At 41.1% G+C, this 26,440-nt stretch overlaps 1 protein-coding gene across 7 annotated transcripts in view; it reads left to right on the top strand.

Annotated features, from left to right (window-relative positions):
* The window catches only part of LOC130293821 (calmodulin-binding transcription activator 1-like), a 1,711,968-nt gene that overhangs the window by 557,324 nt on the left and 1,128,204 nt on the right, over positions 1 to 26,440 (top strand). The window lies entirely within an intron of this gene.

The raw sequence follows: 26,440 nt of genomic DNA, 5'->3' as shown, positions 1-26,440 counted from the left end.
CATCTATCTATCTATCTATCTCATATCTATCTTTATATCTATCTATCTATCTATCTATCTATCTCACATCTATCTTTATATCTATCTATCTATCTATCTCATATCTATCTATCTATCTATCTATCTATCTCACATCTATCTTTATATCTATCTATCTATCTCATATCTATCTATCTCATATCTATCTATATATCTATCTCATATCTATCCATCTATCTATCTCATATCTATCTTTATATCTATCTATCTATCTATCTATCTATCTCATATCTATCTATCTATCTCACATCTATCTTTATATCTATCTATCTATCTATCTATCTATCTCATATCTATCTATCTCATATCTATCTATATATCTATCTATCTCATATGTATCTATCTATCTATCTATCTATCTCATATCTATCTATCTATCTATCTATCTATATCATCTCTATCTCTATCTATCTATCTATCTCATATCTATATATCTCATATCTATCTATCTCATATATATATATATATATATATATATATATATATATATATCTCATATCTATCTATCTCATATCTATCTATCTATCTATCTATCTATCTCATATCTATCTATCCTTCTCAAATCTATCTATCTATTTATCTATCTATCTATATCATCTCTATCTCTATCTATCTCATATCTATCTATCTCATATCTATCTATCTATCTATCTATCTATCTCATATCTATCTATATTATATCTATCTATCTCATATCTATCTATCTATCTATCTCATATCTATCTATCTATTCATCTATCTATCTATCTATCTATCTCATATCTATCTTTATATCTATCTATCTATCTATCTATCTATCTCACATCTATCTTTATATCTATCTATCTATCTATCTATCTCATATCTATCTATCTATCTATCTATCTATCTATCTATCTCACATCTATCTTTATATCTATCTATCTATCTCATATCTATCTATCTCATATCTATCTATATATCTATCTCATATCTATCCATCTATCTATCTCATATCTATCTTTATATCTATCTATCTATCTATCTATCTATCTCATATCTATCTATCTATCTCACATCTATCTTTATATCTATCTATCTATCTATCTATCTATCTCATATCTATCTATCTCATATCTATCTATATATCTATCTATCTCATATGTATCTATCTATCTATCTATCTATCTATCTATCTCATATCTATCTATCTATCTATCTCATATCTATCTATCTCCCATCTCATGTGTAAGAATATATCGCATTTACTTTGATTCTGGATTTGCTTTTGGATATATACATTTTCTTACCCGTCTTTATACCTTCATCCCCTGTTCGTGAGGGGAGGCTTCAGTATACTTTGGGTTAATCCCCGTGTGAACGCTGTGCGTGTCAAATGCGGTGACCACGGTTGTTCTCCCCCCCACGGGGTCCTGTATTTATCCCATATTATCTCCTGCAGGCATGTACGGTCTACTACCATCTCATGGACTCTCATAGCGCTCCCATGTACGGTACTTGCGCACATACGGTTCCTGGCAGCGGCTGACACGTGTAGATGAGATGCCATCATACGTGCAATGAGATATCCCGTATATGTCACTGCAAAACCTCATCATTAAGACTCAGATGTCTACAAGACGTCTTATCGAGCCCTGTTCAGTAGATGTGCGCTGCTGATGACCACCAGAGGGAGCCATAACCAACAAATAAAAAAAACGTACAAAGCACTTGCCACGGTTGTTTTTCTGTTTTCCAAGACATTTCAATATATAGATTGTCTTCTCCATGGAAACCAGTGATTATTTCTGTGGTCTGTGGATCTAATTAAGGCAATGGACGCTGCAGGGTGTCGGCCTCGGCGTACTATCACTAAGGCCCATCTCAATGTCCGTAATACGGATAGTTCAGCGTCGCGATTCCGTGATTTTTCTATTTATAGTCGTCAGGTTTCATTATGTATAATTTTGTTTTGCTTCCCCACATAAACATGTTATTATCTTTTCAGACATCAAAGCTAATTGTTGCGATTTTGGCTAGACCAGTGCTTCCCAACCAATGTGCCTCCAGCTGTTGCAAAACTGCAACTCCCAGCATGCCCGGACAGCCGTTGGCTGTCCGGGAATGCTGGGAGTTGTAGTTTTGCAACAGCTGGAGGCACACTGGTTGGGAAACACTGGGTTAGACCAATGCTTAAATGAGTAATCCAAAATCAGAAATTTTGATTTAGATATAAGATATCACCCCAAGATATATATTGTATAATAGTGAGGTCACAAGTTGTACTGCTAGACTAGGCTGACGATTTACACAGTACAGTAGTGTACTGTAAATGACAGGGTTACACTAAACACTGAACTTCTGCTGCTTCTGAGAGGAGAAGGAAGCCTTGATTTGCCCTTCAGGGCAAGACATGTGGAGAATGAACCCAGTACTGTATTATAGGTGGAATGTGGAGGATACATGATTACTGATGCAGATATAAAAGGAAAAGAAACAGTGCAGCTAGGAGGGTGTTAAATTAAGCACCGAACTGCTGCTAAAAATAAGCCATTGGTCTAAAATGAGGGGGAGGGGGAGATCAGATGCAGGAGGCAGTAGTGTGAGCAAACAGTAGCAGCAACGTAAGAGAGGGGTTACAGTTAACACAGAACTTCTGCTGCTTCTGAAATGAGAAGAAAGCCTTGGTTTGCCTTTCAGAGACAAACATCTTGGTAATGGACACAGTACAGAACTATAGATAGAATGAGAAGGAGGGGATTGATTCTCTGCCTTTTCATGGGGCTATGGGAGGAGAAATGAAAAAAAAATCAACAACAACAGCCCATCAAGGAAGGGGTTACATTAAGCACTGCACTGCTGCTGTAAACAAGCCATTTGACTAAAATGAAGAGGGTGAGGGAGATTAAATGCAAGAGGCAGCAGTGTGTGCATATAGTTGCAGCAAAGTAAGAGAGGGGTTGCATTAAACACTGAACTTCTGCTGATTCTGAGATGAGAAGGAAGCAATGATTTGCATTTCAAAGACAGACATGTGGAGAACTGACCCTGTACAGTACTATAGATGACATGTGAAGGAGAGACAGGGTTACTGATGCTCTGGCTTTGCATGGGGCCAGAAATAAGGAAAGAGCCCAGCAAGGAAGGGGTTACATTGAGCACTGAACTGCTGCTTAAGGCAAGCTTGTGGACTAAAATGAGGGGTGAGAGGAAGGTTAGATACTGGATGCAGCAGAGTGCACATATAGTAGCAGCACAATATGAAAGGGGTTACACTAAACAGTGAACTTTTGCTACTTTTGAAATGAGAAGGAAGTCTTGATTTTCCTTTAAGGGACATACATCTGTAGAATCGGCCAAGTACTCTACTAAAGGTGGCATGTGGAGAAGAGATGGGATTACTGATGCTTTGGCTGTGTATGGGCTATAGGAGCAGAAAGGAAAGAAATAGCAACAGCACACCAGGAAGGGGTAACACTAAAAATCTGATCTGCTGCTGCAGACATACCTGTGTACTAAAATAAGTGTTAAAGAGAGATTAGATCAGTAAAGAACTATTTCAGAAAGAGGCTACACTAAGTAGTGAACTTCTGATGCTGTTGAGATAAGAGGAAAGCCTTGATTTGCCTTTCAGGGTCAGACATGTGGAGAACCGACACAATAGGTACACCATTTTTCTCTTCCTCTCTATCTTACATGTAGCATTGGCTATGCTCCACCCCTACCTCCTGTAATTTGTCCTGATCTAGCTGTTACTAGAGACGGATTTTCCCCAAATAACAGGCAGTGGACAGGAGATTGCAGGGAAGGGAAACACCTAGTGGGTAAAACTTCAGGACTGTTGTTCTTGGGTAAGGAGTCAAGTTTGGTAAACATAGTGATTTTCAGATAGGTTTGAAATCACAAAGGCTTTCACATGGCGGGAATTTTCTTTTTTATATATACAATCAAAAGACAGTTGTATCAAAAACAGTTTAAAAAGTTTGCACAACCATGGGGGGGCGTGATGTCATGAGAGGGGTGTGACCGTGACATCACGAGCCATCGGCGCTGAATCCGACGCTCTAAACTAACATCGGGGGAAGGGAGATTGCGGGGGTCCCTCAATCGTGGAGGGTTACTCAAATTAAGCCCTTAAAGGGGTACTCTGCCCCTAGACACCTAATCCCCTATTTAAATGATAGGGGATAAGATGCCTGATCACGGGGGTCCTGCCACTGGGGGCCCCGCGATCTCGGCTGCGGTACCCCAGACATCCGGTGCATGGAGCGAACTGTGCTCGTGCCGAAAGACTGGCAATGCGGGGTGGAGGCTCATGATGTCAAAGTCTTGCCCCCTCAATTTATGTCTCAGATGTCTGATCGCGGGGGTCCCCAGCTCGGCTGCGGCACCCCAGACATCCGATGCACGGAGCGAACTTTGCTCCATGCCAAAAGACTGGCAATGCGGGGTGGAGGCTCATGACGTCACAGCTACGCCCGCTCATGACGTCACGGCCATGCCCCCTCGATGCAAGTCTATGGGAGGGGGCGTGACGGCCATCACGCCCCCTCCCATAGACTTGTATTGAAGGGGCATGGCCGTGACATCACGAGCGGGGAGTGGCTGTGACATCACGAGCCTCTGACACTGCACCCGACGCTCTAAACGAACGCTGGATGCAGCAGGGGGTCCCCAGCGGCAGGACCACCGTGATCAGTCATCTAATAAGATGAGATGTCTAGGGGCAGAGTACCCCTTCAAAAGGGAAATAGAGTAACTGCAATATACAATGCAGCTTTCTTGGTTTGGTCGTAGCTTTTCATCATCCCGGAGATGATATCCACCTGATGCTCCACTCTGTAATTCTTTGCCTAGTTATTTTACACGTGTATACTTACACTGAATCAAAAAAGAGAATTCCGGTCTTTTCATCTGAGGCCATAATGCTGAAGCTTTTTACATGAGAATTGTACTTGAACGATCGCTTTGATAATAGATCTTCAATGTCAATCTTCACAAAAGATCATTCAGAACAATTCGCCGTTTTATACATCTGTTACTCTGGAACGCGTTCTGTTGTGGAGTTCGGCTCCTGGATCTACTCGTATTCTCTGGATGTTAATATTTGTGAAAGTGGAAGATTGCCAGGTCTAATAAACATGGGGGAATCCGTGAAATTTACGCAAAAAGATGTTACGTTCCTTTCCTTTCTTATATAGCGCTAACATATTCCGCAGTGCGGTACGCACTGCGGAATATGTTAGCGCAATATAAGAAAGGAAAGGAACGTAACATCTTTTTGCATAAATTTTACGGATTCCCCTATTGCCTGTTATCACTCAAATCAGTCCCTTTCCCCTTTAGAGCTCACAATTTAAGTCCCAAATTCACCTATCAGTATTTTTTTTGGGGAGTTTAGGAGGAAACGCACGTAAATACGAGGAGAACATACAAACTCCTTGCAGGCGTCATACTGAATGTGTAGATACTTTTGCTAGTATTGTCTATCTAGTTAGGATCTTTTTAGTTCCTTCCTCTAATTTCTCAGTTATTCTTTTCCCCTCGTGCCGAAATATAGGAAATTTTTGCTGCAATTGGATATTCAGTAAGCAGGTTAAATCGGCAGTTGCTGGATCTCACTACAACATTATTTTCATCCTTAAGGTCCGTTCACACTGTCTTATGTCTCTCCTACCCGCTGTGGGAAATCCACTGAGTTAGGCTACCCTTCACTTCAATGGCTGCAATAGAGGCAAATTTGCAGTTTGCCGACGGACCTGTTGACGTAAGTGGTAACTTGGATTTCAAGCAGCAGGTAACCTACTGCCAGTTAAGAGCATGGGAATGTACCCTAAGAATGGTTTACTGGAATACGTAGTGCATTGTTTGCCAACCAGGGGCCCACAGCCATTGGTTGTGAGGGAATGCTGGGAGTTGTAGTTTTGGACTCTAGATTCAATATTTCATACACAAATGAGAAGAACCTTAATACTAATGTTGAGCGAGCTTTCCAAAAGTTCGGTTCTTGAATAAAATTCCAGCAGTGAAAGGGTTAAGCAGCAGTGAAAGGGTTAAGTTGCGTTGCTGCATAGCACAACTTAACAAGTAAACTAGCGAATCCAGGCTGAGCGTCAAGCAAGGAAGGAGTAAATAAGCGCTGATGTGCAGCGCTAGTTAACTCCGTGAGAGAGGGGGGGGTTGGGGGGTATACATTATACAGCCATCTATATGGTTGTGTAATGTATACAGTGATGAGAGTGATAATTGCCATCTCGTCGCTGGTCTGGGCCTCTTCTTTTGTAACCCCTCTCTAGCGATTATGTAATTAGGGGCAGATCTACATAAAAAGAGGCCTGAACCAGCAAGGAGATGGAAAATATCACTCTCTTTACTGTATACATTTACAGCCATATAGATGGCTGTATAATGCATACATCTCCTCCACCAAGGAGTTATCAAGCGCTGCTCTGCAGCACTAATTAAATCATTCCTTGTTAGGCTGAGCTGTACTCACGGCTGTCAGCTGCAAGCACGGCTCAGCCCCGCTCAAACCTGGCAATGTTCAAAAGTTCGGCAAGCCGGTAACCCCCAGTTGTTTGGATTGAATCCAGCTCGGGGCTTTCAGCGCGCTCAACTCTACTGAACTTTGTTCAATCTAGCAGAGAAAAATAAAAAGAATATTAGATCCGTCAACAGCTGTTTATAGATGGTTTCTTGAGAGTAACAGGAGAAAGCAAAATAGGTGATGATAATAATGACACAAAATGGTAGAGTTTTTGTGGCTTCGGTCAATGGATCCAATATTCACTAAAACTGGAATTTCACTCTAAAGTCCTGTACACATTGTTGCTGATGGGCGAGTAAATCTGATACTTGAAATGTCTATAAAATCCATTCTGACATGGAGACAACGTATCATCTTGGAGCAGAGGCTGAGATGTTCGGAGTCACTGCTGTCATATATCACTTCTTGTTACATCACTGGATACATTTGATGCTATTTGTCCACCAGGAGCCGATGAAGTTATAGAAGATCCCCCGGAGAATATACGGTTATTGTATTATGATATGTCGCCTTTAAGAGGAACGTTATTGGATGTTTTATTGCACTTGCTGGCTGTGTTGACTATGTCGGTTTGTACATACTGTAAAATTATGTATATACTAAGTAATTGGATGTCTCATGTATGATCTGAGGTTATAAAAGGACAGTAGACTGTAGGCCGGGAGACAGTGGCGCCATTGTGCCCTGTAAGGTTTGGTAACATCCCTGGCTGTCAGCTTGCCAGAGAGGATGCCAGTGTAAACATTGGCCCAGGAAGAGGGAAATGTGGGTTTTGTCCCTTAAACACTGCCCCGAATTGCAGAGGAGACTAGAAAGAGGGTATTTACGGGTGGTGCTTTGTGTAAAAAGGAATGGGCAGTAGAACCACACTGGCTCGTGGCTAGGAAGCTGTGTGATGTCATTAGAGGCATGTGAGACTGTCTGATGTCACTAGTGCCTAAATTAGATCACTAGGTGCACATGAAGCGGTGTAATGTCAATAGAGGCATGCAAGGCTGTGTGATGTCACTAGAGGCATGTGAGGCTGTGTGATGTCACTAGAGGCATGTGAGGCTGAGTGATGTCACTAGAGGCATGTGAGGCTGTGTGATGTCACTAGAGGCATATGAGGCTGAGCAATGTCACTAGAGGCATGTGAGGCTGAGTGATGTCACTAGAGGCATGTGAGGCTGTGTGATGTCACTAGAGGCATGTGAGGCTGAGTGATGTCACTAGAGGCATGTGAGGCTGTGTGATGTCACTAGAGGCATGTGAGGCTGTGTGATGTCATTAGAGGCATATGAGGCTGAGCAATGTCACTAGAGGCATGTGAGGCTGAGTGATGTCACTAGAGGCATGTGAGGCTGTGTGATGTCACTAGAGGCATGTAAGGCTGTGTGAGGTCACTAGAGGCATGTAAGGCTGTGTGGTGTCACTAGAGGCATGTGAGGCTGTGTGGTGTCACTAGAGACATGTGAGACTGAGTGATGTCACTAGAGGCATGTGAGGCTGTGTGATGTCACTAGAGGCATGTAAGGCTGTGTGAGGTCACTAGAGGCATGTAAGGCTGTGTGGTGTCACTAGAGGCATGTGAGGCTGTGTGGTGTCACTAGAGACATGTGAGGCTGTGTGGTGTCACTAGAGGCATGTGAGGCTGTGTGGTGTCACTAGAGGCATGTGAGGCTGTGTGATGTCACTAGAGGCATGTAAGGCTGTGAGGTGTCACTGGAGGCATGTGAGGCTGTGTGGTGTCACTAGAGGCATGTGAGGCTGTGTGGTGTCACTAGAGGCATGTGAGGCTGTGTGATGTCACTAGAGGCATGTGAGGCTGTGTGGTGTCACTAGAGGCATGTGAGGCTGAGTGATGTCACTAGAGGCATGTGAGGCTGTGTGGTGTCACTAGAGGCATGCGAGGCTGTGTGATGTCACTAGAGGCATGTGAGGCTGAGTGATATCACTAGAGGCATGTGAGGCTGTGTGGTGTCACTAGAGGCATGTAAGACTGTGAGGTGTCACTGGAGGCATGTGAGGCTGTGTGGTGTCACTAGAGGCATGTGAGGCTGTGTGGTGTCACTAGAGGCATGTGAGGCTTTGTTGTGTCACTAGAGGCATGTGAGGCTGTGTGGTGTCACTAGAGGCATGTGAGGCTGTGTGGTGTCACTAGAGGCATGTGAGGCTGTGTGATGTCACTAGAGGCATGTGAGGCTGAGTGATATCACTAGAGGCATGTGAGGCTGTGTGGTGTCACTAGAGGCATGTAAGGCTGTGAGGTGTCACTGGAGGCATGTGAGGCTGTGTGGTGTCACTAGAGGCATGTGAGGCTGTGTGGTGTCACTAGAGGCATGTGAGGCTTTGTTGTGTCACTAGAGGCATGTGAGGCTGTGTGGTGTCACTAGAGGCATGTGAGGCTGTGTGGTGTCACTAGAGGCATGTGAGGCTGTGTGGTGTCACTAGAGGCATGTGAAGCTGTGTGGTGTCCCTAGAGGCATGTGAGGCTGTGTGGTGTCACTAGAGGCATGTGAGGCTGTGTGGTGTCATAAGACTTGCAATGCACAAGACTATATAAAGTCATTAGTAATTTATAAAGCAATATGGGATTACTAGGGACATTACAGCTCTGCAGGCCCTATTTTCTAAGAATCAGTGGGGGGTCTTAGAGTTCGGACAACCACTGGTTATAAAGTGATGGCGCAGCCCAGCGTATATCACCTTTAAATAAGACCTGACAGCGTCTCAGGCATAGAGGAAAGAGATATATCCCTCCATTTGCATTTTTATTGCATATGATTAATTAAATGTAATTATTTTTCCCACTATTTGTTGTGTACGGCGGTTTCAGCTCTGTAATTTGTTGCCATTGACAACTTATCCCATGGAATTTATGAAATCTCCGGCTCTCCGCCTATATATCTATAACATATACTGGCGCCTATAAATTAAAATTCAAGTTTCCCAGACGGTTATTATGGAAATAAACTTGGCTTCTATACACGCGGCGCTGCAAGGATTTCCTCCACCAGTGATAGGACGTTAATGCTATTGTAATACCAGATTCATGCCTTTTATTATTTATTTTTACATTCCCGTTAGAACAGACTCCACTTTATTGGATTACAGGCTTTACGGCCCATATAAATATTTCATTTCAAATATAAAAAGTTTATATATAATATAAACTTTGAGGTAGATCCATAATGTATATATTGTATATGTGGATTGTGAGTTTATAGGACAATAACTGATGCAATCAAAGAAAGTCAAGGCTGAATTTGTAGACTCTTACAACTACGATATAAACCTCTGTGGGCCCCGCTGCTTATCGGAAAAAGGGACATAAAAATGGTTAAAGATGCTATAACCTCATTTAGGGGACATTTTCTGATGGGCATTTATTTGTGAAGCCATCAACGAATAGAGAATAGCAAGTATATAGCGTTTGTATGGAGAATCGATCTGTATACAAACACATGAAACTATAAGAAAACAAAAACTACTAGTCAGTCTATCCCATGTTTTTATAAGGTAAACACACGTTATTTGAAAAAAGGTTTTCTAATTTGGGAAAATACCTTTTTTCTCCATGGAGACCTGCTTATGGGGAGTGATGGACGATCATATAAAGTGGGTCCTCTGCAAAAGAAAAATGGCGGCCCCCTGCCAGACTGTTTCTTTTTTTTTCTTATTTTTGCCACCATAAAGTACCAAGATAATAGCACGATATAGATATTGTCAAGGTGCTACAACTATATACAGTCCATATACTACTACCATAAAGTACCAAGATAATACTGCTACATAGAGTCCACACACTACAACTATTACCATAAAGTTCCAGGATGATATCACTATATACAGCTCACTCCTACTACCATATAGTACCAAGGTAATATGGTTATATACAGTCCATATACTACTGCTACCACCATATAATGCTCAAACATTATACAGGGTCAAAATCATACTCATTTAAATAGATAGTTTAATACTGCCATACGATTTCCATCTACAACTAAGTTCCCAAACAAAAGCACCACATAATATTCCATAACACTGAATGGGTCCAGTTTGCTTTAGAAATGACTTTTTTAAGTCCCTAAAATTGGCCTTATGAGGAGTTTGGGAGCCTCCATGTTCTAACCAGTGAACGCTGAATTTCCCCTCACGGCTGCTGTAGAGGAGGCATTGGGGTAAATACACACTGGATAGAATTGTTATCCCGCCATTTAGTCCACAATCTGCAAGTAGGGCAAATCAATACAGTAAGTGTTGCTCAAGCTGGACACGTTATATACTCTTACTCTAGAGCTGCACTCATTATTCTGCTGGTGGGGTCACTGTGTACATACATTACATTACTGATCCTGTACTGATCCTGAGTTATATCCTGTATTATACTCCAGAGCTGTACTCACTATTCTGCTGGTGAGGTCACTGTGTGCATATATTACATTGCTTATCCTGTACTGATCCTGAGTTATATCCTATATTATACTTCAGAGCTGTACTCACTATTCTGCTGGTGGGGTCACTGTGTACATACATTACATTACTTATCCTGTACTGATCCCGAGTTATATCCTGTATTATACCCCAGAGCTGTACTCACTATTCTGCTGGTGAGGTCACTGTGTACATACATTACATTACTTATCCTGTACTGATCCTGAGTTATATCCTGTATTATACTCCAGAGCTGTACTCACTATTCTGCTGGTGAGGTCACTGTGTACATACATTACATTACTTATCCTGTACTGATCCTGAGTTATATCCTGTATTATACTCCAGAGCTGTACTCACTATTCTGCTGGTGAGATCACTGTGTACATACATTACATTACTTATCCTGTACTGATCCTGATTATATCCTGTATTATACTCCAGAGCTGTACTCACTATTCTGCTGGGGAGGTCACTGTGTACATACATTACATTACTTATCCTGTACTGATCCTGAGTTATATCCTGTATTATACTCCAGAGCTGTACTCACTATTCTGCTGGTGAGGTCACTGTGTACATACATTACATTACTTATCCTGTACTGATCCTGAGTTATATCCTGTATTATACTCCAGAGCTGTACTCACTATTCTGCCATGACAACTACTGTAGTCACATTCTTTGCGCCCTTTTTCACATCTACATAGGGAACATTGATTACAAAGTTTCGTTCCATAATTAAAAACTGGAAGTTTCGCTCCGAGGTGACTTTGAAATCTTCAGAGATCACCTATAGTCTTATTTCCTAAGGCTGTTATCCGCTATTAAGCTGGGAATTGTAAGTGAGTCCAGAGCAGTTAATTCTGGAAGTCTTTAAAGGCGGCATTTCTTACAGCAAGATGGAGCAGTTTATTTATTTAGTCTCCATTTCAACTTGGCTGGAAAAGGTAAATGAAAAGTGAGCAGGGCGGAAATGTAATATGATTTTTTTTTCTTTAGAGATCCCATAAGAGGTTGTCATAACCTCGAAAAACAACTGTGATTCGAAAAAAATAAAAAATAAATTAAGAAAAATAATGGGAAAAAAAATATTAGTGATAGAAAAGATGTATCTATTGATAGCGGAGATCAACAGTCGGACATACATGTAACCTATAAAGGGTTCGTCCAAATAACACAAAAAACAGATATTACAGGAATTAATGAGAGGCTTCCCGGAGAATCCATCATCTGTAACTTCTCATAACAAGTCAGAAAGAAGCAGAATATCTGCTGGATAAAAATTGCCTCTTCACAAATACGAGAGATTGAAAAGAATTCACCGGAGAGAAGCCCCTGTCAACAGAACTCACTCTGTTTTTACTTGGAATAAACAAAGAAAAGGGTAATCACGATAACTGAATTGGTAAAGCTCTATTTCCATGGAAATGCTTGTGACATTGGCAAAGTAAATCGAAAGAAGTGCTGCGCCGTAATGCAATAGATCTCCGGCTGAGCTTATTGCTTGGACAGGGGAAAGGCCAAATTAGAGGACAAATAGCTGGAAGGTAAAAAAATAAAAAATCCCTGAATAAATATACTAAATAAATAAAGAACTAAATATTTTAATTAATCAATAACTAAAAAAAATTTATAATACTAACTAAATAAACTAATAAATAACAACTAAATAAATGAATAATTAATATGAATAATTAACTAAATAAAATGAAAATCAACTAAATAAATAAACTCAATTAATAAAAAAAATAACTAACTAACTCAATAAATAAATAATAACTAAATAAATGAAACAATAATAATAATAATAATAATAATAATAATAATTAACTTAATAAAATAAAAATGTACTAAATGAATAAATAACTAAATAAGTAAACTCAATTAATAAAAATTAACTAAATAGATAACTAAATAAATAACTAAACAAATAATAAATAAATAAATTTAATCATAGTGTGAATGCAAATTTAAAGTGAATTGAGAAGTTTAAAATTCAAGTTGGCTCATAAAATAAACCCGAGGTCATGGAAACCTGAACAGGGGGCGCTAGAGGCACAGAAAGTTTTAAAGTTTTACTGTGTTAACTATTAAATACAATTGTATAGGGCATTGTTTCTCAACCCTATTTTCAACAAAAACCTATACATGTGTCCCATCAAAAACTCTTTATATGTTGTGCATCTTGGCAAAACATTAATACATCTAAAATATTTAATACAAAATTTGTTATCTCCTTTTCATAGAAATAATGGTTTATATATAAAAAAAAAAAAAAAAACTGGGGGTCCCCATACCATCCAAAACATAATCCTCTCTGGCTGCTGCATCATCTTTGTCCTAGCTGCTGCACAGGTTGAGATAAAGCTCAAGAAGTGAGGGCAGGACTACCACTCGTCTGTGTTCACTCCTGTCCTATCAGACTGCAGTATAGAAACAGAGAGGAGGGGATTACAGAGCAGCCTGCAGTGATTGGATGAAGAGACCCAGCACAGCACAGCAGACTCAGGGAGGAAGTAAAAATGCATGGTGAGTGAGAGTGGGCTTAGTGCTTGCCGTGCTTTCCTGAGCAGTGGATGTCAGAATGAGTGAGCATCTTCACCTGCTTACTTATGTGGCTCTATGTAGTCGTTGTCCAAAAGATATTGGGTCCCGGTTGCGATTGCCACCTTTACACCCCCTATTGCGTTTCCCCAGCCGATAATATATGTTAATCCTCCAATAATCTACTGGATTCCACTTGGAGAAACCTTCCCTTTTGGCGGTCACGACCGCATGCCGAAATCTTCACACCCATTGACCAGTCCTACGTGTCTTATCAGCCACGACAAAGATGTCAATTAGGCACCAGGCTTCCAAATAAATCAGAAAAACTGGTGGGGCAGATAGGACTCCAAGAACGTGAAGGACGGCAGATAAGGGAGAACATCCCCAGCCAGCAGCCGGAGTGACACCTCGGAATCAACAATTAATGGATGCTCTGGCTGATGAACCCTGACAACCTTTAAATTTGAAGCAACAATGAGCAATCCTTATTCATTTCCGTATTAACAGAATGCAGCCATGCAAATGATGTAAGACACATCAAGTGATTTGAATACTGCTTACTGTATTTGCATAACATTTGCATAATAAGATGTAAATGTTTCAATCATATTCAAATGTGTGATCACTTAAATGTCTGTTTAGAAGAAACACTTGCAATTATGTCGCTGTAGGGACTGTCCCTTGCGTTGGCATAACATTCGCAGCGGTCACGGCAAGGGTGAGCGTCTATACAGTTATTGTTTTTGTCAATGGGTAAAAGGATATTAATCATGTTATCATTGCTATGTTGGTAATAATAAGTCCTTCATGGACGCTGGTGGAAATACCCTTGAAAATTTGATTACTGGAGCGTCCTTCAACTTTGGAAGAAGCAAAGTTTACTATGGAGTTATTCCTGAATTGTGATGGCGGTAACCAATGAGCGCGGTAACAAAAAAAGACTATGTGTACAATAATACAACAGTGTGCTTTGTTGTGTGGCCCTCAGGGGTCCTCACCAAAAAACGGAATGGGTTTACTAGTCAAAGAAAATGGTCAACGCAGGTGATACTGAAAAAGGACTTTGGACATTGGTGGATTAAAGGGGTTGTCCAGGAAAAAACTTTATATATAGATATATAGATTTATATATATATATATATATATATATATATATATATATATATATCAACTGGCTACAGAAAGTTAATATAAATTACTTCTATTAAAAAATGCTAATCCTTTCAGTACTTATGAGCTTCTGAAGTTGAGTTGTTCTTTTCTGTTTAAGTGCTCTCTGATGACACGTGTCTCGGGAACCGCCCAGTTTAGAAGCAAATCCCTATAGCAAACCTCTTCTAAACTGGGCGGTTCCCGAGACACGTGTCATCAGAGAGCACTTAGACAGAAAAGAACAACCTAAACTTCAGAAGCTCATAAGTACTGAAAGGATTAAGATTTTTTTAATAGAAGTAATTTACAAATCTGTTTAACTATCAGGAGACAGTTGATATATATATATATAAAAAAAAAAGTTTTTTCCTTGATAACCCTTTTAAAGGACAAGTATCATGAAAAAAAACATATCCTTTATCCAAGGATAGGGGATAAGTTTTGGATAGTGGGAGGTCCGAGCGCTGGACCCCCCCCCTCCCCCCGTGATCTCCTGTTTAGAGCCCCGGTTCTCCTTCACAGCAGAGCCTCACAACCCCTGCCCCGAAGTGGGGTCTGCCACGTCCCTCCATATAACTCTATGGGAGAGCCGTTCGGCAATTTTCGGCTCTCCCTTAGAACTATATAGAGGGGGCGGGGTCATGATGTGCCTCTGTGAAGGAGAGCCGGGGCTCTAAACAGGAGAACGCGGGGGGCCCCAGTGCTCGGACCCCAGCAATCTAAAACTTATCCCCTATTCTTCAGATAGGGGATACGTTTTTTTTTTTTCATACTTGTCCTTTAAATGATAGCAACTAGTGTCAGGAAGCTGCTGCCAAGCTACATAAATTCAATGGATATACAAAGATACCTGTAAAAGAACACCTGTCCCTTCATATAAATCATTAGTCAGGCCACACTTGGAATACAGTAACATTTTGGAATCTGTGTATATAAAAAGATAAAGTTGAACTCAGGTAGGTGAGGTGGTGACCAATGGAAATGGAGGGATCCTATAGACCAGTGGTTTTAAACCTGCGGACATCCAGATGTTGCAAAACTAAGACTCCCAGCATGCCCGGACAGCCGTTGGCTGTCCGGGTATGCTGGGAGTTGTAGTTTTGCAACATCTGGAGGTCAGCAGGTTGAAGACCACTGCTCTAGGCTTCTATTACTCTACATTATGGTGCATTGTGTCTTGTGCCAATAAGTTCCATCCTGTTCATTCTGATTCACTTAGAACACTAAAAGGGAATTTATCTTATCAGTTCTCCAGCAAAGATATAAAAAAAAAAAAAGTTTCTAAATTTGGGAAAAGCGTAAAATTAGAGACTTTCTTCAATGTTGCGCTGCTCTCTAAGCTTAGCGGATGGAACGGGGCAGATTCACTATCAATTATGCAAGAAATTGGCACCAAATGTTAGTGGAAATCGATTCGGTTCATAACCAGTGCACGAACAGTCATGGATCTTGTAAATTTATTGCGAAACGTGCTTGTGTCTGTAGAAGGCGTACTCTGTCTCTGTTTAAAAAAATAATAATACAATGCTGGTCCCCCGGTAAAATAAAAAATACAAATTATACTTGCCTACTCCCCAGCTGGTCCAACCAGAGCATCGGTTCTTCTTCCGTTCCCCCGCCTCAAGTTTCTTAAACCTGCCCTGATATTGCTGATGACTGAGAGATTTTCTATTGACTGACGTCAGTGATGTCACATCCCAGACAGTGAGTGGGAAGGTCCTGCTCCAAACACTTAAAGGGGTACTCCACCCCTAGATATCTTATCCCTTATCCAAAGATGTCTGATTGCCTGGTGCCGCTGCTGGGGCCCTCACGATCTCTGTGCAGCCCTAGACATTCATTTAGAATGCCAGGAGTGGGCAGCAGGGTCCTGAAGTCACGGCCACGCCCCTCACCACATCACGCCATGCAAGTCTATGAGAGGGGGCGTGGTGGCCACCACACCCCTTCCGGTAGACTTATATTGAGGGGGGGTGGCCGGGACATCACAACCCCACCACCCGCTCCAAGCGTTCGGAACAAAATGTTCCGAACGCTAGGGCAGCGGAGTACCCCTTTAAGGCAGGTTAAAGAGCCAAGTGTGGAGGGACTGGAAGAAGAAGACCTGGAGCAGCAGTGGGACTATCAGGGGATCAACGTAGGTCAGTATAGTGATTTTTTTTTCTATCTTACCAGGGTCATGACACTATGATTTTTTTTCCCTATCCCTTCTATAAATTATTGGCTCATTTATTTCAGTACACCTTACTAACTGGGAAAAAACAAACAAACAAAGAACTGTCTTAATAAATTCCCCCTTACAGGGGTACTCCAGTGGAAAACTATTATTATTATTTTTAATCAACTGGTGCCAAAAAGTTAAACAGATTTGTAAATGACTGCTATTTAAAAAATGTAACCCTTCCAGCAATTATCAGCTGCTGTATGATCCACAGGAAGTTGTGTAGTTCTTTCCAATCTGACCACAGTGCTCTCTGCTGCCACTTCTGTCCATGTCAGGAACTGTCCGGAGCAGTAGAAAATCCCCATAGCAAATAGTCGCAGCAGAGAGCACTGTGGTCAGACTGGAAAGAACTAAAGAACTAAAAAAAAAAAAAATATATATATATATATATATATATATATATATATATATATATATATATATAAGCCCCTTTTGCAGTAGGGGATCTAGCAGCAACTGTTTGTGCTATCTTCAATCCGTGAAGACTTAAAGGGGTTATCAAGGAAAAAACTTTTTTTTATATATCAACTGGCTCCAGAAAGTTAAACAGATTTGTAAATTACTTCTATTAAAAAAATCTTAATCCTTTCAGTACCTATGAGCTTCTGAAGTTAAGGTTGTTCTCTTCTGTCTAAGTGCTCTCTGATAACACATGTCTCGGGAACCGCCCAGTTTAGAAGAGGTTTGCTATGGGGATTTGCTTCTAAACTGGGCGGTTCCTGAGACACGTGTCATCAGAGAGCACTTAGACAGAAAAGAACAACCTTAACTTCAGAAGCTCATAAGTACTGAAAGGATTAAGGTTTTTTAATAGAAGTCATTTACAAATCTGTTTAACTTTCTGGAGCCAGTTGATATATATATAAAAAAGTTTTTTCCTGGATAACCCCTTTAAGTCTTCATGGATTGAAGAGGGCACAAACAGTTGCTGCTAGATCCCCTACGGCAAAAGGGGCTTATATATAAGTTGCCACGACTTTGCCCACGTTTCCCCCCCTTTAGTAAAGATTTTGCCCTGGTGATTGATTCCCTTTGTATTAGCCGTGTCACTTCGGTCCTTCGCTCCTCTGTTGCAGTTGTCACTTCTGAAATGAGAAGTTCTTCGGTTTTTCATTACAGAGATCACGGCGCACCTTAAATTACATCCCTCTGACAAGGTGCAAATGTAAAGTCTCGAAGGAGAGATGACAACCTCACAAAAGTGAAGACTCGTACTCCTAAACTTCTGTCTTTCCACCCTCTAATTTCTTGGTAATGATCTTTCTCTCAAGAAATGGTTTTACAGAGACAAATAGAAGAGTTCTCTATGTTGTGCCCAAAATACACTGGATTTTTCATTTTTTTTTAACATTTTTCGTTGTCCAGACGTTGACCCCGTGTTATTCTGTATTACTTTGATTAGAGACACTTAGTATAGGAGCGGTGCAATTCTTCAGGGTAGGAACAGTTCAGCCATAAAACATAATAATAATAATAATTAATAATAAAATAACAAACCAATAAATAATAATAATTATAATAATAAAAAATTATAATAATAAATAATAAAATAATAAACAAATAAATTATAATAATAATTAATAATAAATAATAAAATAATAAACAAATAAATAATAATAAAACAATAAAATAAATAATAATAAGACATAATAGAGATGTAGTAGGTACTTGGCTTCAAAGGAACCCGGCTCACGGCGCGGATCGACCAGACATGAAGATATGCTTAAAAGAGGATTTATTGACCAGAATGCCACGCGTTTCGCTGCGCATGCGCAGCGAAACGCGTGGCATTCTGGTCAATAAATCCTCTTTTAAGCATATCTTCCTGTCTGGTCGATCACCGCCGTGAGCCGGGTTCCTTTGAAGCCAAATACCTACTACCACTTATACTCCGGAGGGCAGCAGACGACCTTTTTCCACATACCTATCCCATTGTTGTGTATGTACTTACACAACCACCCAGGGTGAGCAGTTCTAATATATACCGTATTTATTGGCGTATAACACACATTTTTTAGGCAAAATTTTTTAGCCTAAAGTCTATCTGCGTGTTATACGCCGATAAGCCGCTGCAGTTCAATGATTTAAAGCGTGCGCTTTAAATCATTGAACTGCAGCGGCTTTTGCAGGTCTAGAGGCTTCTCTGCCCCTGCCTGTCCTGGGGTTCAGAGACTGCTGGTGCCGCTGCCCCATTGCCTCCCCCATCCCCGGTTTTTCTGACCTCGCAGAAGCCCCCAAGAAAGGTAGGAGGAGAGAGGCCATCGCTGCCCGCTTCTCTCCCCCTGCCTTTCCTGGGGTCTAGAGCCCTGCTGCCACCGCTTCTCTCCCCCTGGCTATCGGCGCCGCTGCCCCATTGCCCGCGCCACTGCCCCATTGCCTCCCCCCATCCCCGGTTTTATAATTACCTGTTGCCGGGGTCGGGCGCTGCTTCTGGCTCCGGTGCCGGTCTCCTGCGTCATTGCTATGCGCTGCGAGGCGCAATGACGAGTGACGTCGCATTGAAGATGTCACTCGTCATTGCGCCTCGCAGCGCATAGAAACGACGCAGGAGACCGGCACCGGAGCCAGAAGCAGCGCGGACCCGACACCGGCAACAGGTAATTATAAAACTGGGGATGGGGGGAGGCAATGGGGCAGCGGGGCCGGCAATGGGGCACCGGCACCGATAGCCAGGGGGAGAGAAGCGGCGGCAGCAGGGCTCTAGACCCCAGGAAAGGCAGGGGGAGAGAAGCGGGCAGCAATGGCCTCTCTCCCCCTGCCTTTCCTGGGGGCTTCTTAGGGGTCAGAAACAGTGTATCGGGGTATACACATGCACACACACACACACCCTCATTTTACCAAGGATACTTGGGTAGAAAACTTTTTTTACCCAAATATCCTTGGTAAAATGAGAGTGCGTGTTATAGGCCGGTGCGTGGTATACCCCGATAAACACGGTATATATATTTAGCCCCCTGGGTCCAACAATATTATTCTATGGAGCGCTTACTTCCTTGTCTCTATAATAGAGATGTGTCAACCATCATGCTTCTTATGTGTAGACAATGCAAAGTCTTCAGACCCTTTCACTTTTTGCACATTTTATGTTGTTCCTTGTGCTGATTTTAAAAGGGGTATTCAAGCCAAAGACTTCTTATCCCCTATCCTCGCGATCTCTGTGCAGCACCCGCATTCTGGAGAAATGACGACATACCACGCCCACTCCATTCATGTCTATGGGAGGGGGCGTGATGGCCATCCCTTAGACATGAATGGAGGGGGCGGGGCATGATATCATGAGGGGGTGTGGCGTGACGTCACATCTCCAGTCCCAGAAGCACAGAGGTTTCTGAGACTGGAGATGCAGCCCTGCACGGAGATCATGGGGGGTCCCAGCAGCAGACCCCCCCCATGAAAATAGATCTTATCCCCTATCCTATTCTTATCCAAGAATATTCTCCGTATCTTTCCGGATTTCTTCTGTGACCTCCAAGATTCCCACCGCCAGAAGAGCAAAGCCGGACAAGTTACAGCACAGGCTCCAAATCCTCCTCATCTTCCTCCTCTAATGGCCATGACTAAGAGCGAGAGCTCGAAACGCGTCGGTGTTTCACCCCCTTTTTAAGTGATATGTCACTTGCCACCACATGGCAATTTTTTCCATGGTTTTAATGTGCACGATTAAAGGTTACGTTTTATTGGATTTCTTCATACCCAGGAGCTGGACTCTTGCTATTCTTCTCTTTCCTCCTCTAATACCTGTATACAATTTTTTTTTTATGCAGCTGGAGTGAGATCTGACGGCCGCTTCATTGTCAAATCAGATTAGTCGGAGAATATTTTTTCTATCCCACTCTTTATTTTACCTTCATTTTTTTATGTTTTTTTTTTAACCTGTTTTTTAAATCCGGCACATTATAAAAGACTTTGTCATACAGGATAAACATATATAAAAAAAGAAATTCCGCTATCGCTGATTCCATACGGATTTCCCTCCCCGGAGGAGAAGGTCTCGTATATATTTCGAGTTGTCAGCGCTGACATTTGTATACTGACTCAAGAAGCAAAAAACACCCCCTGTAAATCCCGCTTTGTAATTAACTGTCCTTCAAGACCGGCTGGATGTTGCTGAAAAAGTACTTTTCACAAAGGAAACATTGGAAGTAACATTCCTCCTCCTGACCGGGACCATTATCTTTCTAGAAATTCTTGTGAACAGAAAAAAACAACAAATGCCGGCTGTAAAGGATGAGCGCTCCTTGGGCTTAAAATGTGGCTCAGATTGTGTGTTCAAGGTTGATCAGTGAGTGCGGATGTAATTCCAAGGCATTTATCCATCATATAAAGATACAGCAGAAAAATAGGACACTCCGCAGAGCTCGTTCTGTCTCCACAAATCGTATTTTATCTCAGCAAATATTGTATTAGATCGTAGTGTGGACAGTCAGGAAAACTAAAGCCGTTCTGTTCAGGGAGAACTTAAAGGGGACCTGACGCATTTAACGAGCGGTCGGATCCGTCAGCGTCGTGTTATGGAGCAGGGAACGCCGAGCGAATTGATATATAGGATTGTGGGAATGATTTTCAATATGACTTGAATTTTGTTCATTTAAATGTGTGTTTATTTTGGGATTAGGAGTCAAGTGGGTGGTTCAGGAATTGATGGAAATCTTTATGTATGTGAACTGTCAGTCATCAAGGGAGATCACATGTCCCATTCTGCAGGTTCTTTAGAGATGGTCTCATGTCCGCGTCGCTCTCAATTCTTTGTTAGTTACTGGTTATGACCACCTCTTATCTACATAACCAGACATAACAAATATATTTTTATATAACTATGTTATAGTATCTATCTATCTCATATCTATCTATCTATTTCATCTATGTATCTATCTATCTCATATCTATCTATCTATCTCATATCTATCTATCTCATATCTATCTATCTATCTCATATCTATCTATCCTATATCTATCTCATATCTATCTCTCTCATATCTATCTATCTCATATCTATCTATCTCATATCTATCTATCTATTTCATCTATCTATCTATCTATCTATCTCATATCTATCTATATATCTCATATCTCTCTATCTCATATCTATCTATCTCATATCTATCTATCTATCTATCTATCTATCTCATATCTATCTATCTCATATCTATCTATCTCATATCTATCTCATATCTATCTATCTATCTATCTATCTCATATCTATCTATCTCATATCTATCTATCTCATATCTATCTCATATCTATCTATCTCATATCTATCTATCTATCTATCTATCTCATATCTATCTATCTCATATCTATCTATCACATATCTATCTCATATCTATCTATCTATCTATCTATCTCATATCTATCTATCTCATATCTATCTCATATCTATCTATCTATCTATCTATCTATCTATCTATCTCATATCTATCTATCTATTTATCTCATATCTATCTATCTCATATCTATCTATCTATCTATCTCATATCTATCTATCTCATATCTATCTATCTATGTTTGCAAGGAGGAGCAGCACACCTTAGGATATAGAGGTGCAGCGGGTGCCAGCAGGCCCAATCGCAGCCCAGGTCACTGGCAGCAGTGTTGATACAAAGCAGAGAAAAGTGTCCCGCAGCACTCCAAATAGTGAACAGAAGGTGTTTATTTCCTCATGGTAGCCTACAACGTTTCAACTGTCACCACGGTCATTTTCAAGTATGCTACCATGAGGAAATAAACACCTTCTGTTCACTATTTTCTCTGCTTTATATCTATCTCTCTCATATCTATCTCATATCTATCTCATATCTATCATGGGGCATAGCTAGAAACCCAGGGGCCCCGATGTAAAAATTGCCCTGGGCCCCCCTACCACCTGACGACTCACTTCCCCAATCCCGGACGACCCCTTACTCGGCCGTACAAAGATATCAGTGACTACAGCACTGATGGGACACAGTCAGGAGAATACACAATTATATCAGTGACTAACAGGGCCAGACAGACAAAACAGACCTTTAAGAATAAGCAGCCCATTTTTCTGGAGGGGGTCCAACTGCTGGGATCCCCACCAATCAACCAGTCACCTTGGTTACGGTTGCTCTCCAGCTGTTATAAAGCTATAACTCCCATCATGTCTGGAGAGCCTCAGGCATTATGGGATTTGTAGTTTTGCATCAGATGGAGAGCCACAGATTAGGGTACAACATCACCCATAATCACTGCGGAACTTACAAGTGACTCCAGCTCTGATGGGACAGTCAGGAGAAAACACAATGATATCTGTGACCTGAGTGACGTCTTCTCTGTTGTCTTTTCTTCTTCATCTGGTCCAGACGTCAGGACGTCTTCCAGCTCCATCTTCTCTGCAGAGTCTGACACCCGGACATCATAGGTTCTCACTTTGTCAGTAGATCCTCATCCTCTGTATGAAGACAGTAATCATTATTGTTCTGCTAAATACTGTACCCCTGAATATAATACTGCCAAATACTGTATCCCCTGAATATAATACTGCCAAATACTGTATCCCCTGAATATAATACTGCCACACACTGTATCCCCTGCATATAATATTGCCACCCACTGTACCTCCTGAATATAATACTGCCACACACTGTATCCCCTGAATATAAAACTACCATCCACTGTACCCCCTGAATATAATACTGCCACCTACTGTATCCCCTGAATATAATACTGCCACCTACTGTACCCCTTGAATATAATACTGCCTCCTACTGTACCCCCTGAATATAATACTGCCACCTACTGTATCCCCTGAATATAATACTGCCACCTACTGTACCCCTTGAATATAATACTGCCTCCTACTGTACCCCCTGAATATAATACTGCCTCCTACTGTACCCCCTGAATATAATACTGCCTCCTACTGTACCCCCTGAATATAATACTGCCTCCTACTGTACCCCCTGAATATAATACTGCCACCCACTGTACACCCTGAATATAATACTGCCACCCACTGTACCCCCTGAATATAATACTGCCACCAACTGTATCCCCTGAATATAATACTGCTTCCTACTGTACCCCTGAATATAATACTGCTACATACAGTACATAATATCAAAGAAACAAAATAGCTAAAATTATTCTTTTATTAAGAAAATGCAAAAACACAAACACTAAAGTTAAAAATAGGTACTGGTTACAAAAAACATTAAAGATACTGGTAAGGTCAATCCCTATATATACATCTATACCCAACGCGTTTCCCCGTATTCAGATGTATAACACGGTTCATCAGGGGTTAAACAAGAAAAATGTATATATGTACTTAGACGGTCTACAGTAATTACGAGGTATATATCACTCACTTCCACTATGGAAAAGGAGGACAAACAATTGTGGCGGCACAAAACATAAGCATAGATAAAACACAATAACAAAAAGCACATAGAGTTGGACTAAACACTACAATACATTGATTTTTCAGAGAGTTGTGGTCCAAGTTGTCTCTTAATGTTGATTCGATAAATCTTTCGACCTCAATGTAATAAGGTGGTCCCACTTTCCTGGATATGATGTTTTTATAGAGGCACAATTGAGAGGGGTATTGGTGTAAAAATCCTCCACCTCACAAGAATCTCAAATATCCATTCCTTATGGTACGGGGAATAATTCAAATATAGATATACCGATCAAATTGCCACCAGGTCAATATAATACATTTGTAAGTCGGGATCACTAGAGGTAGTATGTAAATTACATAAGGGATCACAAGTTGAATCCACAACACGATATCAATGAACCCTAGAATAGTAATCAGAGGAAACAGAGTCCAAGGATAAAGTAGCTCTGACAGAATTTAGTTACATAGTTACATAGTTAGTATGGTTGAAAAAAGACAGACGTCCATCAAGTCCAACCAGAGAATTGAAGTGAAGGGTGTAAGGGGATAAGGGGAAGGGATGTAGTTTTATAATTCTGCATAAGCATTAAAGGGGTTATCCAGGAAAAAACTTTTTTTTATATATCAACTGGCTCCAGAAAGTTAAACAGATTTGTAAATTACTTCTATTAAAAAATCTTAATCCTTTCAGTCTAAGTGCTCTCTGATGACACGTGTCTCGGGAACCGCCCAGTTTAGAAGAGGTTTACTATGGGAATTTGCTTCTAAACTGGGTGTTTCCCGAGACACGTGTCATCAGAGATTACTTAGACAGAAAAGAACAACCTTAACTTCAGAAGCTCATAAGTACTGAAAGGATTAATATTTTTCAATAGAAGTAATTTACAAATCTGTTTAACTTTCTGGAACCAGTTGATATATATAAAAAACATTTTTTCTGGAATACCCCTTTAATGTTATTTTGTTCCAGGAATGTATCTAACCCTGTTTTAAAGCTGTTAATTGTTCCTGCTGTGACCAGTTCCTGAGGTAGACTGTTCCATAAATTCACAGTCCTCATGGTAAAGAAGGCATGTCGCCCCTTTAGACTAAACCTTTTCTTCTCCAGACGGAGGGAGTGCCCCCTCGTCCTTTGGGGGGGTTTAACCTGGAACAGTTTTTCTCCATATTTTTTGTATGGGCCATTTATATACTTCTATACGTTTATCATATCCCCCCTTAAACGTCTCTTCTCAAGACTAAACAATTGTAACTCCTTTAATCGCTCCTCATAGCTAAGATGTTCCATGCCCCATATTAGTTTAGTCGCGCGTCTCTGCCCCCTTTCCAACTCCGCAGTGTCCCTTTTATGAGCGTAGCCACTCCAAAGAATCCACCACTATGGCCACCAATATCAGTGCCACACAGGTTCTAGTAATTCGACCGCCGTCACATGTGACCACCTCCCGATATGCAGTGTGGTTCATACAGTACATACACACATCATTCATACATACAGTACATACACACATTATACATACACATGCTGCCTCCGCCCCCCCCCCACACATGCATAATAGATACATACACACATCATGCATACACATATCATACATACACATATCATACATACACCGCCACCTCCAGATCCCCCCACATAATACATCTCCACACATCATATATACATACATCTTGTTTACACACATCTATCATTCATACATACACATCATTCATACATCATACATACAGTACATACACACACATAATTTATACATACACATCATTCATACATCATACATACAGTACATACACACTTCATTAATACATCATACATACAGTACATACACACACATCATTCATACATACACACACCATTCATACATCATTCATACATCCACATGCCGCCTTCGGACCCCAAATTCTATGATTACCTCATGATAGCAGATACCATCATTTAGGATGGCTAAACGTGTGCAGCCCACAAATCCCCCCCCCGGACCACTTATTCCACCCTCTCCACCCAAAACCTCATCGCCGCTCTTCTGGACCAAAAATTCAATTCCGCCTCCACACCCATCAACCGCACCCCTCCCCACCCCTGCATTTCCGGACCAAAAATTCACACTTTTGCCGCCGCTCCACCGCCTCCTCACCTGTGGCCGCCATGAAGATCAGCACTGAGGACTGCTCGTGATCGGGTCCCGGA

The sequence above is a fragment of the Hyla sarda genome, chromosome 10 (genome assembly GCF_029499605.1).
Source record: "Hyla sarda isolate aHylSar1 chromosome 10, aHylSar1.hap1, whole genome shotgun sequence".
NCBI classification, from domain to species: Eukaryota; Metazoa; Chordata; class Amphibia; order Anura; family Hylidae; genus Hyla; species Hyla sarda.
Note: the sequence above shows the minus strand (reverse complement) of the source record. Positions and strands in the feature narration are given on the sequence as shown.